This window comes from Salmo trutta, unplaced genomic scaffold (assembly GCF_901001165.1).
Source record: "Salmo trutta unplaced genomic scaffold, fSalTru1.1, whole genome shotgun sequence".
Taxonomy (NCBI): domain Eukaryota; kingdom Metazoa; phylum Chordata; class Actinopteri; order Salmoniformes; family Salmonidae; genus Salmo; species Salmo trutta.
In genome coordinates, this window is record NW_021822390.1 from 16408 (window position 1) to 28200 (window position 11793).

The 11793-nt window shown below is 41.1% G+C and overlaps 2 long non-coding RNA genes across 2 annotated transcripts; one reads left to right on the top strand and one right to left on the bottom strand.

The window, feature by feature from the left end:
• Positions 1–3201: 3201 nt before the first annotated feature.
• Positions 3202–4344, bottom strand: LOC115182082 (uncharacterized). Its single transcript, XR_003873617.1, has 3 exons — positions 4256–4344; positions 3456–3578; positions 3202–3250 (listed from the first exon to the last, which is right to left on the bottom strand). It is a non-coding gene; the product is annotated as an uncharacterized LOC115182082 (long non-coding RNA).
• Positions 4345–5213: 869 nt separating this feature from the next.
• Positions 5214–6313, top strand: LOC115182083 (uncharacterized). The gene is made up of 4 exons (XR_003873618.1): positions 5214–5305; positions 5560–5670; positions 5852–5914; positions 6146–6313. It is a non-coding gene; the product is annotated as an uncharacterized LOC115182083 (long non-coding RNA).
• Positions 6314–11793: the final 5480 nt, after the last annotated feature.

Below are 11793 nucleotides of genomic sequence, written 5' to 3' on the forward strand. Positions count from 1 at the left end.
CAAGCCATAGACTGGCACTGCCCCTTCATGTCTTAGGAGGGGTGAGGATAGGGAGGGCACGTCAGATATTCCTCCTCCATCCTTTAGTCTGTTTTTACCCCCTCCATCCTCCTTCCCCCATCCCCCTATCTAGAAGGGAGGGCGTTTGAGTAATGTGGCCCCCACAGGGTCCCTCTGGGATGGTGTTGGGCGCCTCAGTTCGAGGCACTGCTGTGTATGCGCTGGAGGTGGAGGGCGTGGAGCCCGATGCCAACGGCCCAGGACCGGTGGCCAGGGCCTTGCGGAAGGGGGGCATGAGGAAGGGGTCTTGGGCCAGCTGCAGCACGTCGATGCGCTCCTCCTTGTGGTAGGGCGAGGTAAAGGCGGATGAAGGCCTGACGGAGAGAGAGATAAAGGCACCGAAGTGAGATGTTTATTTGTTTTTTAGGGGGTAGATCAGCTTTAATATCGCATATAGATTGTGGCTTCCATCAATGTAATTGTCTGCATCATTTCCAATCCCCCAATAGACAGATAGATAGGTAGATACACACACACAGAACCAGATAAACATTTGGACACACTACTCATTCAAGGGCTTTTCTATTTTTAAACTATTTTCTACATTGCAGAATAATAGTCTACACATCAAAACTGTGAAATAACACATTTGGAATCATGTAGTAACCCAAAAGGGTTAAACAAATCAACATACACTGCAAAAAGTCAGCTCTCAAAAACAAAACAAAAAATAAAAATGCAGGAAATATTACCTTAAATAAGTGTAACGCTTGATGTAGTGGGTGTGGAGTAAGGCGCAGGAAACAAGAGCGTTTGCTATCGTGCTTTAATAAATGCACCATCAAAGAGAGTATACACCCAAAATAACAACAGGGTGTAATGAAAATACAATGACCCAAAAACACATTCCACTTACACAATACACAGTGCAAGAAAGAAAAAGCCCGCACACAGAACAGGTGGGGAAACGGGCTTAAGTACCCAACTAATCACTAATGGAACACAGGTGATACCAATAAAGTCAAAACCAACAGAAAAGGAAAAAGGCATCGGTGGCAGCTAGTAGGCCGGTGACGACGACCGCCGAGCGCCACCCGAACAGGGAGAGAGAGGAGTCACCCTCGGCAGGAGTCGTGACAATAAGCAAAATTATCTGCTAACAGAACTGGAAAATTTTACTTGCCAAGATGTTTTAAACAAGTAAAAATATCTAGTCTCAAAGAACGCACAGATATCTTAAACCTAGTGCGTTTCGACTAAAAACAAGTAATTTGTCTGGATACAAAGAAAATATTTAAGAATAATCTTCTGAATATGTAGGAAAATGTGCTTAAATTTAGAAAATGCTAGTGCCATCATCTTGAAATAAGGCTGTATGTTTAGTAAATATTTCTTAAAACCAGTACAGCTACACTAAAAACAAGTACATTTGTCTGGATACAAAGAAAATATTTAAGAATTATCTTCTCAATATGTAGGAAAATGTGCTTAAATTTAGAATCCAATGCTATTGCAATCGTCTTGAAATAAGGCAATATGTGTCACGACTCCTGCCGAGGGTGACTCCTCTCCCTGTTCGGGTGGCGGTCGTCGTCACCGGCCTACTAGCTGCCACCGATCCCTTTTCCCTTTTCTGTTGGTTTTGTCTTGATTGTTTGCACCTGTATATGATTAGTGTTTAGTTGAATATTTAAGCCCGTTTCCCCACCTGTTCTGTGTGCGGCTTACTTTCTGTTGTCGACTGTTGTTGATGCAGTGGTACGTGTTATTGGATCATTGTGTTTGTTGGATCACACCCAGTTGTGTTTTCGTGGGTGTACTTTTCTTTTATGGTGCAATTCATTAAAAGCCCGTTAGCAACTACTCCTGTTTCCTGCGGCTGACTCCACACCCACTACTGTAATAACGCGCCATGAGATACGTCACGCTGGCATAGATGTCCTCTTTTGGGAAGGTCACCACAGGCATGGTTCCAATGGCCAGTACGCAGTTGGTTTCGCAGATAATCACGACAGGGCTGAAGAGTAGTCTCTCCTGAAGAAAGGTGTTGGGGTCTTCTGCAGACTGACACAAACACAAAGAGAAAAACAAATATGACAACAAAGACAATTCACACTTTTTGTATGTTATGGTTAAGTAATGAAAATTCTAATACATGCACACATTTCTTACCTCAAGGATGTGAAGCATAGCCTCACTTGCATGTCCTAACTTCTTCGGTGGAGCCACAGGTGATGGGAATATATCTGGTAAAGCCCTCATCATAGCGATTGAGTGCTTCACTGTTAAAAACAAAAATAGTTTCATTTGATTTACTGCAGCCAGTTATTTAAACAAAAATGAATCCGTTCATGGGATTCTCCATTGTCAACAGAGCCAGTAATTACCTTTGTCCAGCAGCGGTGGCTTCATTACCTTTTTGAACACTACATAAAACTGTGCCTTGTTGTAAAAGGTCCCCCAGCAGGTCTTCAGTTCAGGTATAAAGCAGTTCCCTCGATCGAGGATCCGCCGGAGTTCATCCATAACATGACAGACAACCAGACCGAATTCTCGCGAGCTCACTGTTTTACATTTGCCCGAAGTAGTTTACCCCCGTCTCTGCTATGGCTTCTCACGCTGCTCAGTTCCCACACCGCATCTCATTTGAGATTTGGTCTGGTGTTAACCAGGATAAAGAAGCATAGGCCTACTTAAAATGAATACATTTGCTTACATGATCCAGTTCTCTGAAGCAGGGATACCCTTGAAGTATCTTGGTAGGCCTGTCCTGCTCCTTAGTAGCATCAGAGTCGATGAAGGCCCGTCTTGCTTGGAATTCAAGGTCCAGGAGCTGGAAACATCCTTCTGGTTGGGTCTGGCCTTGGTTTTGTACGTCTCCTGTAGAGTTTTATAATGTCTCGCCTGGTTCTGTAGGCCTCTCAGTAGTTTCTGATGCCAGAAAACATCACAAACCTCACCAATTAACATTTAAAAATGTAGACTGAAATTAAGACCAGTGATTCCGCTGGTACTACCACCACAAACCTCTCATTCCACAGGAAACACTGAAGACTAAATAGTCACTTGGTTTCTAGTCCCTCATTTACAGTAGTAGTAGAAGTTGCATTTATAAGGAAACACTATCCACTATTTCAATTTGTGTACTTACCACCCAACTGTTCAACCTCTGGGGTGCTGCATCTAGATAGTGGGGATTTTTCCAGGTCCCAGAGGAGGTGCCTGGTCTACACAGGTCTGATTCTTCACCCTGTATAAGACATACATTTATTCTATAGTAATTATGAAGGCAAAGAACACCACACTGTAACAACAACCTAACAGCAAACACCAAAACAAGTAGATCTGTAGATACATGTATTGTAATGATGGCCAGGAAATGCTACTTTGATAACAGGAAACACTGTCTGCATGGTTAGATTAAATGTCTCCCAAATGTCAAAATCTAACATGACCTCATTATCACCATGAGTAAATCTCCAAATGGTTCTCCTTCTGAAGAAGTGCTCTGGACCGGGAAAGAGATCATGTAAATCCTCCTTAGAGGCTGGGCAGCATGTCTGTGCTTATATTAGCAGCTAAAAAATACATGAAACCACATGGAAAATAGTTAAGTAATTAGCAACTAAATCATAGTTTATAGACGCAAAGTGTCAGGTTGATATAGGTTATGAGACATTAGCATGCTGTCTTCCCTTTCCAGTTAATGCAGGAATGATTTACCAAGATAGCTCATGTTAGCTAACAAAATGAGTTTACTAGTATATCATGAACGTTTAAGTCAATTACTTTAAACCAAAAGATAGTGCAAGCTAATGAAACTAACGTTAACGCTAAATTGTCTCCCATATTGAAAACCTTAGTTAATCTTTGCTTGCCTAGCTAAGATTGTAGACAATGACTGACACCATCGATAATTTAGCTTCGCCGTCTTTGGCGCCATTTCTATTGATTTTCTATTGTCAATAGAAAGGGCGCCAAAGACGGCGAAGCTAAATAATCGACGGTGTCAGTCATTAGGGCACATTTACACCTCATTAACACTATTTCTGGCAATAAAGCACTCAATCTAACCAAAGTTCAAGTTTTTTCAACGAATGGCCGTTCGTGCAGTTATTAACTGCAAAAAAGGCAACGTTACCTAGTTAAAATTAGCATGCTAACTTGGTTTGCCAACTTTCCAATTCAAATGAACGTTAGCTAACGTTAGCTTGCTAAGGAGAAAGGTAGACGGGTGTAAACAAATGAACATTACCTTTTAATACTGCGGTTGATATATGGTCCATGCCTGGATATGTGTCATCCATTCCATCTTCATTCATGGTGTTGTTAGATGACTCAAAGATTTGGACCGTATTTGACTTTTTAGTTTTTTAGGCCTCCCTTATTTAGCTAGATAATGTGATGAACGTACGTCAGTTAAGCAATATCACAAGAGAGGGAGTGCTGAATATCAGCACGGCTGTGATTCGGTCGTAGGTACGAGGCCGCAGGCCAAAGATAATAATATTCAGTATAACAGCACGACCTCGAGTGTGATATTGCTTTTATACAACACTTCTACAAGCGCAATTTATTAGTTAACAGTAATACGCGACATCAGATTATGATTTGTTTATTTATTTCATCGTTTATTTGGCTCCGCCAACACACATAGTTCCCCAACTGGTCTGGAACTGGACTGTTGCCAAGCAACACATATACATTTTCCTCCACACTAGCTTGATACTGCTACTTTGTGTAGGTCTACACGTTACCGTCCTCTCCTGACGACCATTCATCATTTAACTCAAATGTTATTTGTGGAAATATGTTCATATTTGCGGTGCGAAGTTTGTTACAATTTAAGATAGAGAACGATTGTTAATGTAATTAACGGTTATTAGAACACCTGTAAAGCGGAGTGATACATGTATAGTTAAAAGTCCCAGTGGTGTTGTTCTCTACTCCAATAAATTACTTGGTTTTATTATAAATACTGAACATCATTTTCACTTCTTTCCGCCCTTTTCATCGAAAGCAGTGGGAACGTTTTACTTGCGTTTAGTAACGTTCAAGATGCTTTGACGGTGCGTTATCTGCTGCGTTTTTATTACTTTTTCATTGAAACTGTTATTGAGCCATATCAATAGATTTCACAGTGGCAGCCCTGATTTCTGGCTGCTCTGTGGTATTGACGGATGCTCTGAGGAATATAGTGTACAATTCCTTCCATCATGTAAAGAGAAACCACCTTCAACACCTACTTGATTGCACCCGACCAGATGAACAGCCATCGGAGGAAAGCCAAGCACCACCGGAACAAGTAAGTAGCTAGCTAGCATTTTTTTTGTTCTCTGGATTTAAAAAAATAATTTAATGAACAGACGATACACGGACCAAAATCATACTGTCCATTAGGCTATTCGATCATTGTAGCCATAATGACTCTTATGGCTAAAGCTGGGTTGATGTGAAAATAATCGATGATAAATAGGAACAAAACACTTAAATAGCACTATTGGTGACACTAAATACAATTTCAAATAATCATCTGTTTCTTTGATGTGTGGTACACAGGACAACAGTCTTCTAGCTAACTCCAGCATCACTGATCAGCAACTCCATCCATCTGACTCAGATGATGGGCAAAGGGGCATTGACCAACATGGAGCTGTTACAGTGCAACAAGTAAGTTACTCCGTTGGTGGCAATCTACTGAAATGTACCATATTTTTTTAAGTACTTAGATTTACTAATAGCATTCATAGTCAGTCTTCGCAACCACTTCTCCTGTCACAAACATTATACTTGTCATGAACTTGTAATGTCCAGCCTCAGGATACTACATTCAATGTCAACATTCTTTTAGAATCTGACAACACATGCCACTGCTTTTGTGATAAATACCAGAGCCAAGCATCTTCTCTCACAGGTAAGCAGAGCATTTGGTTTGTTACATTATGCAGATCATTTTGTAGTGGTTCAGTGATGGTTGAGTTCATTCTCAGTGCTAGGTTGTCTACCTTACTATTGTTGATCCCTTATGTCCTTATGTTAATGAATATGTCATAAGAAAACTGTGAATATCATAGGTATACATGATGGTGTGTTCCAACCTCCATGATTGATGACATTCCCACCTCTCTCACTGTCTCATTTTCAGAAAGGTGTGAATGACATTGTTGCTGGGGTACAGCAGTATCAATCATCACTATTGGACAACCTCAGGAAGCAGATGGAGGCAGTGCTAAAGAAGCATTCAGGAAGCACATCAGGTCAACTTGAAAAAGATGCAATGGATATATTTGACAATTTCATTGACCCTTTTGCTGGCGTTGAAACAACATTTAGACAGGACAGTGTTATTAAGAAGCTGTTTGGACGCAGAGGAAATTCCAATTGCCTGAACCATATGCAGGATGAAATGTGGAGGATCAAAAGACATTTTCATCAAAGACAAATTATTTTATTATGTACCATTAGTCAAAAGTCTAGAGCAGTTCTTATCACACCCAAGGATTCTGTCTATGGTTGAAAAGGGACCCCAGATGTGCAGGGCAAGTTTTTTTCATGACATTGTTGATGGTGCTCTTCTAAAATCACATCCCTTATTTTCAGAGAAACCAAATGCATTGCAGATTGTTCTGTACACGGATGAAATAGAGATCTGTAATCCACTAGGATCCTTTGCATCAAAAAACAAGTTGTTAATGGTGTACTACACCCTAGGAAATATAAATCCAAAATACAGGTCTAAACTGGCTGCTATCAGGCTACTTGCCATGGCTAGATCAGCAGACCTCTGTCAATCTGGTGTAGATGTAATATTGAATAGAATCATGGAAGACATGGATGCATTCATTGTACAGTGGGGTTAAAATGCTAACTATTAACGGCGAGAAAACGATATATGGTGCCATGGTCTCTCTCTCTGGAGACACCCTGGCACAACATGAACTAGCAGGGTTCAGAGGGTGTGGGCTTTGCCTACTGTAAGTGCAGACACTGAGTGTTCTTTTGAGGACATGCAGTCACACTTCAATGAGGATGCATATACTGAAAGGACATTGGAGAAGCATGTCAGACAGTGTGATGAAATAGAAAAGGCACAGACTGACTTGCTTCGCAACAGCCTGAGAACAACATATGGGATCAATAGAAGGAGCAAGTTAGTTGAATTCTCAGCCTTTGATATCATACAACAAACTCCGCAAGACATTATGCATGTAATTATGGAGGGCATAGCCCCAATGTATTTTGAATCATCTTGTTGTGTCATGACAGATTGATCTGGACTCAGTGAATTCTGCTATTCTTGGTTTCTCTTATTCCCCTCTAGATGTTAGCGATCGGCCATCCCCAATTTCTGTTAGTACATTAACGTCAAGTGATGGAAAACTAAAACAGTCATCTGGGCAAATGCTTGTCCTGCTAAGGATTATTGTCCATTTGTTTTGGAGAGTTTGGAAGTCAATGCATATATACGACTGACAATTGAGCTAATAGAGATTGTACAGATAGTATTTGCACCTGTTCTTTCCATTGTGACCGTGTCTAGGTTGAAGTTACTCATTGTAAATCATTTGAAGTATTGGAAGGAGCTTTTTCCAGACCGCAATGTTACACCTAAACAGCATTATATGATACATTTGCCATCACAGATAAAGTCATTGGGTCCAATGGTTAGACATATGTGTATGCGGTTCGAGTCTAAACATTGTTTCTTTAAACAATGGGCTTCCAAGCTCAATTTAAAAAAATATTTGCAAGTCTTTGATCAATCAGAACCAAATATATGAAAGCTGCCAAAATGTAGACAGTTCAATGCACCCAGTTTTTTCAAATGAAAGGGAGATGGGACCTGTATCAGAGGTTAAAGATCTACAATATTTACGTGGAAAATTGAGGGGCTTCCTAGGTTTCAATGAAGTAAACCATGCTGTATCACTCAAATGGCTTGTAATCAATACAAATAAAATACATAAATCAGAAGTCCATGATCTTTGCCAAAGTACTGAATGGTAATATGCAGAATTTGGACTGGTCAAAAACATATTTCTTGTTGATTCTAGGCTTTATTTTTTGGAATATCAACCATTTCAAACTATACACTTTGATAGAAACATCATGTCTTATCAAGTTGAGGTCCCACACTTTGCACAGGCCACTGAGTTAGTGGATGCTGAAAAGCTGGTTGATTTTACCTCTCATTACACAATTAGCAACAAGAGCCAAACTTATGTACAAGTCAAATACCATCTTGGGGAAGTAATAGAATTGTACAACACTTCAAATGACTCAGTGTGTTCCCCAGATATGAAAAGTGTACTGTCTTTGTTCTGTACTGTATTTTGTCTACATGATTGCTGTGCTGTGTGTATGATTTACAATAAAACTGAATTCCATTTGGTCATTATCTGTTCTTAATATGTGAAGAGATGAAAAGGATAAGATGCTTGAAATAAGAAATTCTGACTTTGACAAAGCAGTTCTGTACTTGTCAGTGTTGATGAAACAGCTTTATAATTCTGGTATTTTTAGTTTTGAGCATTACGTTACTCAGAACCAATAACACAATCTCAGTAACAAGTTATATTATCTTAAGATAATTAAGGACAAAAAAGCTTGAAACAAGTGAAATGCTCCAACATACAAACTGGCTGATAAGAAGAAATATCTTGTCAGACCAAAAACAAGCATATATTGCCAGTATTTAAGATATTTAATCTTACTTAGATTTCAATTTTTGCAGTGCAGACGCGTCTTAACATCAACTGTTCAGAGGAGACTGCGTGAATCAGGCCTTCATAGTCAAATTGCTGCAAAGAAACCACTGCTAAAGGACACCAATAAGAAAAGAGACTTGCTTGGCCAAGAAACACGAGAAATGGACATTAGACCGGTGGAAATCTATCCTTTGGTCTGTTGAGTCCAAATTTGAGATTTGGTTCCAACCGCCGTGTCTTGTGAGACGAGGAGTAGGTGAACGGATGATCTCTGCATGTTTGGTTCCCATCGTGAAGCATGGATGAGGAGGTGTGATGGTTGTTACCAACAAGTGAGGTCTCGAACTAACAGGTCCAGTACATGAACACACTTACCACTGGCTACTATATGGAGACAAACAAACCTTTTTTAATAAGCTGTGAAAAAAAGAGTGAACTATTTTCCATTTTCCAATGCTCATTAGACTGGCCGAAGCCAACCCCAGTGAATAGGCCATGTTGTATATGGTACATTCCACTCTCTCTTTCTTCTTGCGTGTGTAGGAGCTACCACTGTACTGTACAGGGGGCCTGCGCTTCTTCTGGGACAACAAGTTTGACCATGCCATGGTGGCCTTCCTGGACTGTGTGCAGCAGTTCAAGGAGGAGGTGGAGAAGGGAGACACGGGATTCTGCAGACATCATCGAATTATAATTGTAATCATCCATGGATTATGTCGACAGTCCAAGGATAAAGCTGTCAAAAGCTGACCAACTTCAGTTATTTGTGTAAATTTGGTAAGTTATACAACTAAATTAATTAGTTGATCTTTCTTTTTTAAAACGCATGAAACAAAATCACTCCTTTTAATATTCAGATTTCACAAATACGTTCCCTTGTTTCTTAATATTTAATTTATTCTATTTTCCTGCACTAGTAACACATCTGACAGAATGATTTAGATGAGTGTTTGGATTTGATTTTATTGAGGTGTTTTATACAGGTGTTTCTGTAGATTTGAGGAACTGCAGAACACTGTTGGTTTAGATGTTTCTGGATACAATACTGCCTCCTAGTAGTACTGCCTCTTATTGGAACCCTCACAGATTCCAAGGTAGAAGTCCTCATTTGGGCAGCAGGTGGTTTATCAGTCACTGTATGTCTGTCTGTTCAATACAAAATAAGAAAGAGTGACAGACTCAGGTCCCTTGGTGCATCACATCACGGATCGCTTCACGTAGCCAGCCAGTACAGTGCCTTTGAGACGGTGCATGGTGGAGTCATAGACCCCTCGTCTAGAGCTCTTGGAGGAGAGCTTGGCATAGATCTCACTGTGTTTCTCCAGGCGGCTAGGATCAAAGCACCGGCCGCAGTGCTCACACTGATTCAGCTTGGAGTTGACTGCACTCATCCCAAATCGACGTTTCAACACCACCTGAATGAATGGATGTTATCAGATGGGCCAAATAATGGGCAGCTGGGCAACAAAGACAAGATATACTATATGTACAAACCAGATGAGGCTGGAGGGAGGAGCTCATTATAATGGGCTCATTGTAATGGCTGGAATAGAACAAAAGGAATGGTATCACACACATCAATCACATGGAAACCACGTTTGATTCCGATCAATTCATTTCATTCCAGCCATTACAACGATCCTATCCTCCTATAACTCCTCCCATCAGCCTCCTCTGATACAAACGCACGTGATCACCAACACTACACTAGATCAGCAGTTAGCATTGCTTTGGAATGTCAAGCTACTTTACCTGTCTGTCCTCCTTTTCTCTTCCATGTTCAAACCCTTCTTGACTTCCTTTGGCTTGCTAACAGTGTATCTCGTGGCTGTCTCCTTTGGCTTACTTGCCACACTGCTTCTTCTCCATTCTCCCTCACCTCTTTAATCCTTTCTTCCTCTTCTTCGTTATCTCTTATCATCTCCCATAGGTCAGAATCCACCTTCATCAGGCAGATCTCCTGGATGAACTTCTCACCTTTTCCTACACCGCACTTTCGCGTTTTTCTCCTCCCAAAGCATGAGCACCATCTTGGCAACACTCTTTAATCAGTTTCAATTCTTGAGTGACAATGATTCAGCTTGGCCTTAATATATGCCATCACCTGCTCAGCCTCTGAGTTAAAGACGTCCATACCATCTCATCGGGGCATGGCGGTAGATCCTGTTACAGTTAGGGTCTGAGTCTTGATTGAACGTGTTTCTTCACAACCTGCCCTTCTGTAAGCAGGACGAGGGCTGCCCTCTGGTCTGACTGGCTGGAATGGCTTCTTCTTGGCATCATTGTTCGGCACAGTGACTAGCTCTAATGGGAGGCAGTGGCATCTTGGCGACCATATTGGCTCATGGACTGCCTTCAATGGCTTGGCACTATGGAGGTATATGTCTTTCACCACGCATGGTTTGATCCCTCTGGTACGGATGGTTGCAGTGGCTTCCGATGGGAGAACAGTAGCCTTCCCCTGACTGCGAGATGTTGGAGCTAAATGCAGTCATTGACTCTTCCAATTGCAGATGGACCTCTTCTTCTGGACGTACGGGATTTGGAGGAGGATGTGGTTTCTTTCCACGCCTTCAAAACTGGCAAGTCGCTGCAGAGCACCTTTCTTTCTTCAGTCAACTCCAGTACTGGTATTGTGGAGGATTTAAACTGTTTTGTTGAGCGCTGGAAGCTTCTCATTGCCTTGGGTGAGATGGCAGGGAGGCTGAACGGAGTTGCTCACTGGCAGCTCCAAGGTCCCTGTTAAAGAATTCTTCCCTTAGCGGCTGCAAGAATCTCCTCATCATCAAGGAGATGACAGTGCCTTCTTAACCTCGTTCTGCACAAGTTTTCTGTCTAGTAGCACTTTCTATATTTTATGGTGATCTACTGTGTTAACTATATCTCAGGAGGAATCTGCTAGATTGTCTTGGATACTAGTGTTCTATTTTCAGCAATCAGACGCCAGAATGTTCAAACAGAACATTTGGAATTTATTGATCAGTTGTGACATCATAATTGGTTCACAAATAATGAGACTTCTAGAATCTCACACTTATGTGGATGTGATGTCATAATAGACCATAATATACAGCCCAAAATGGTG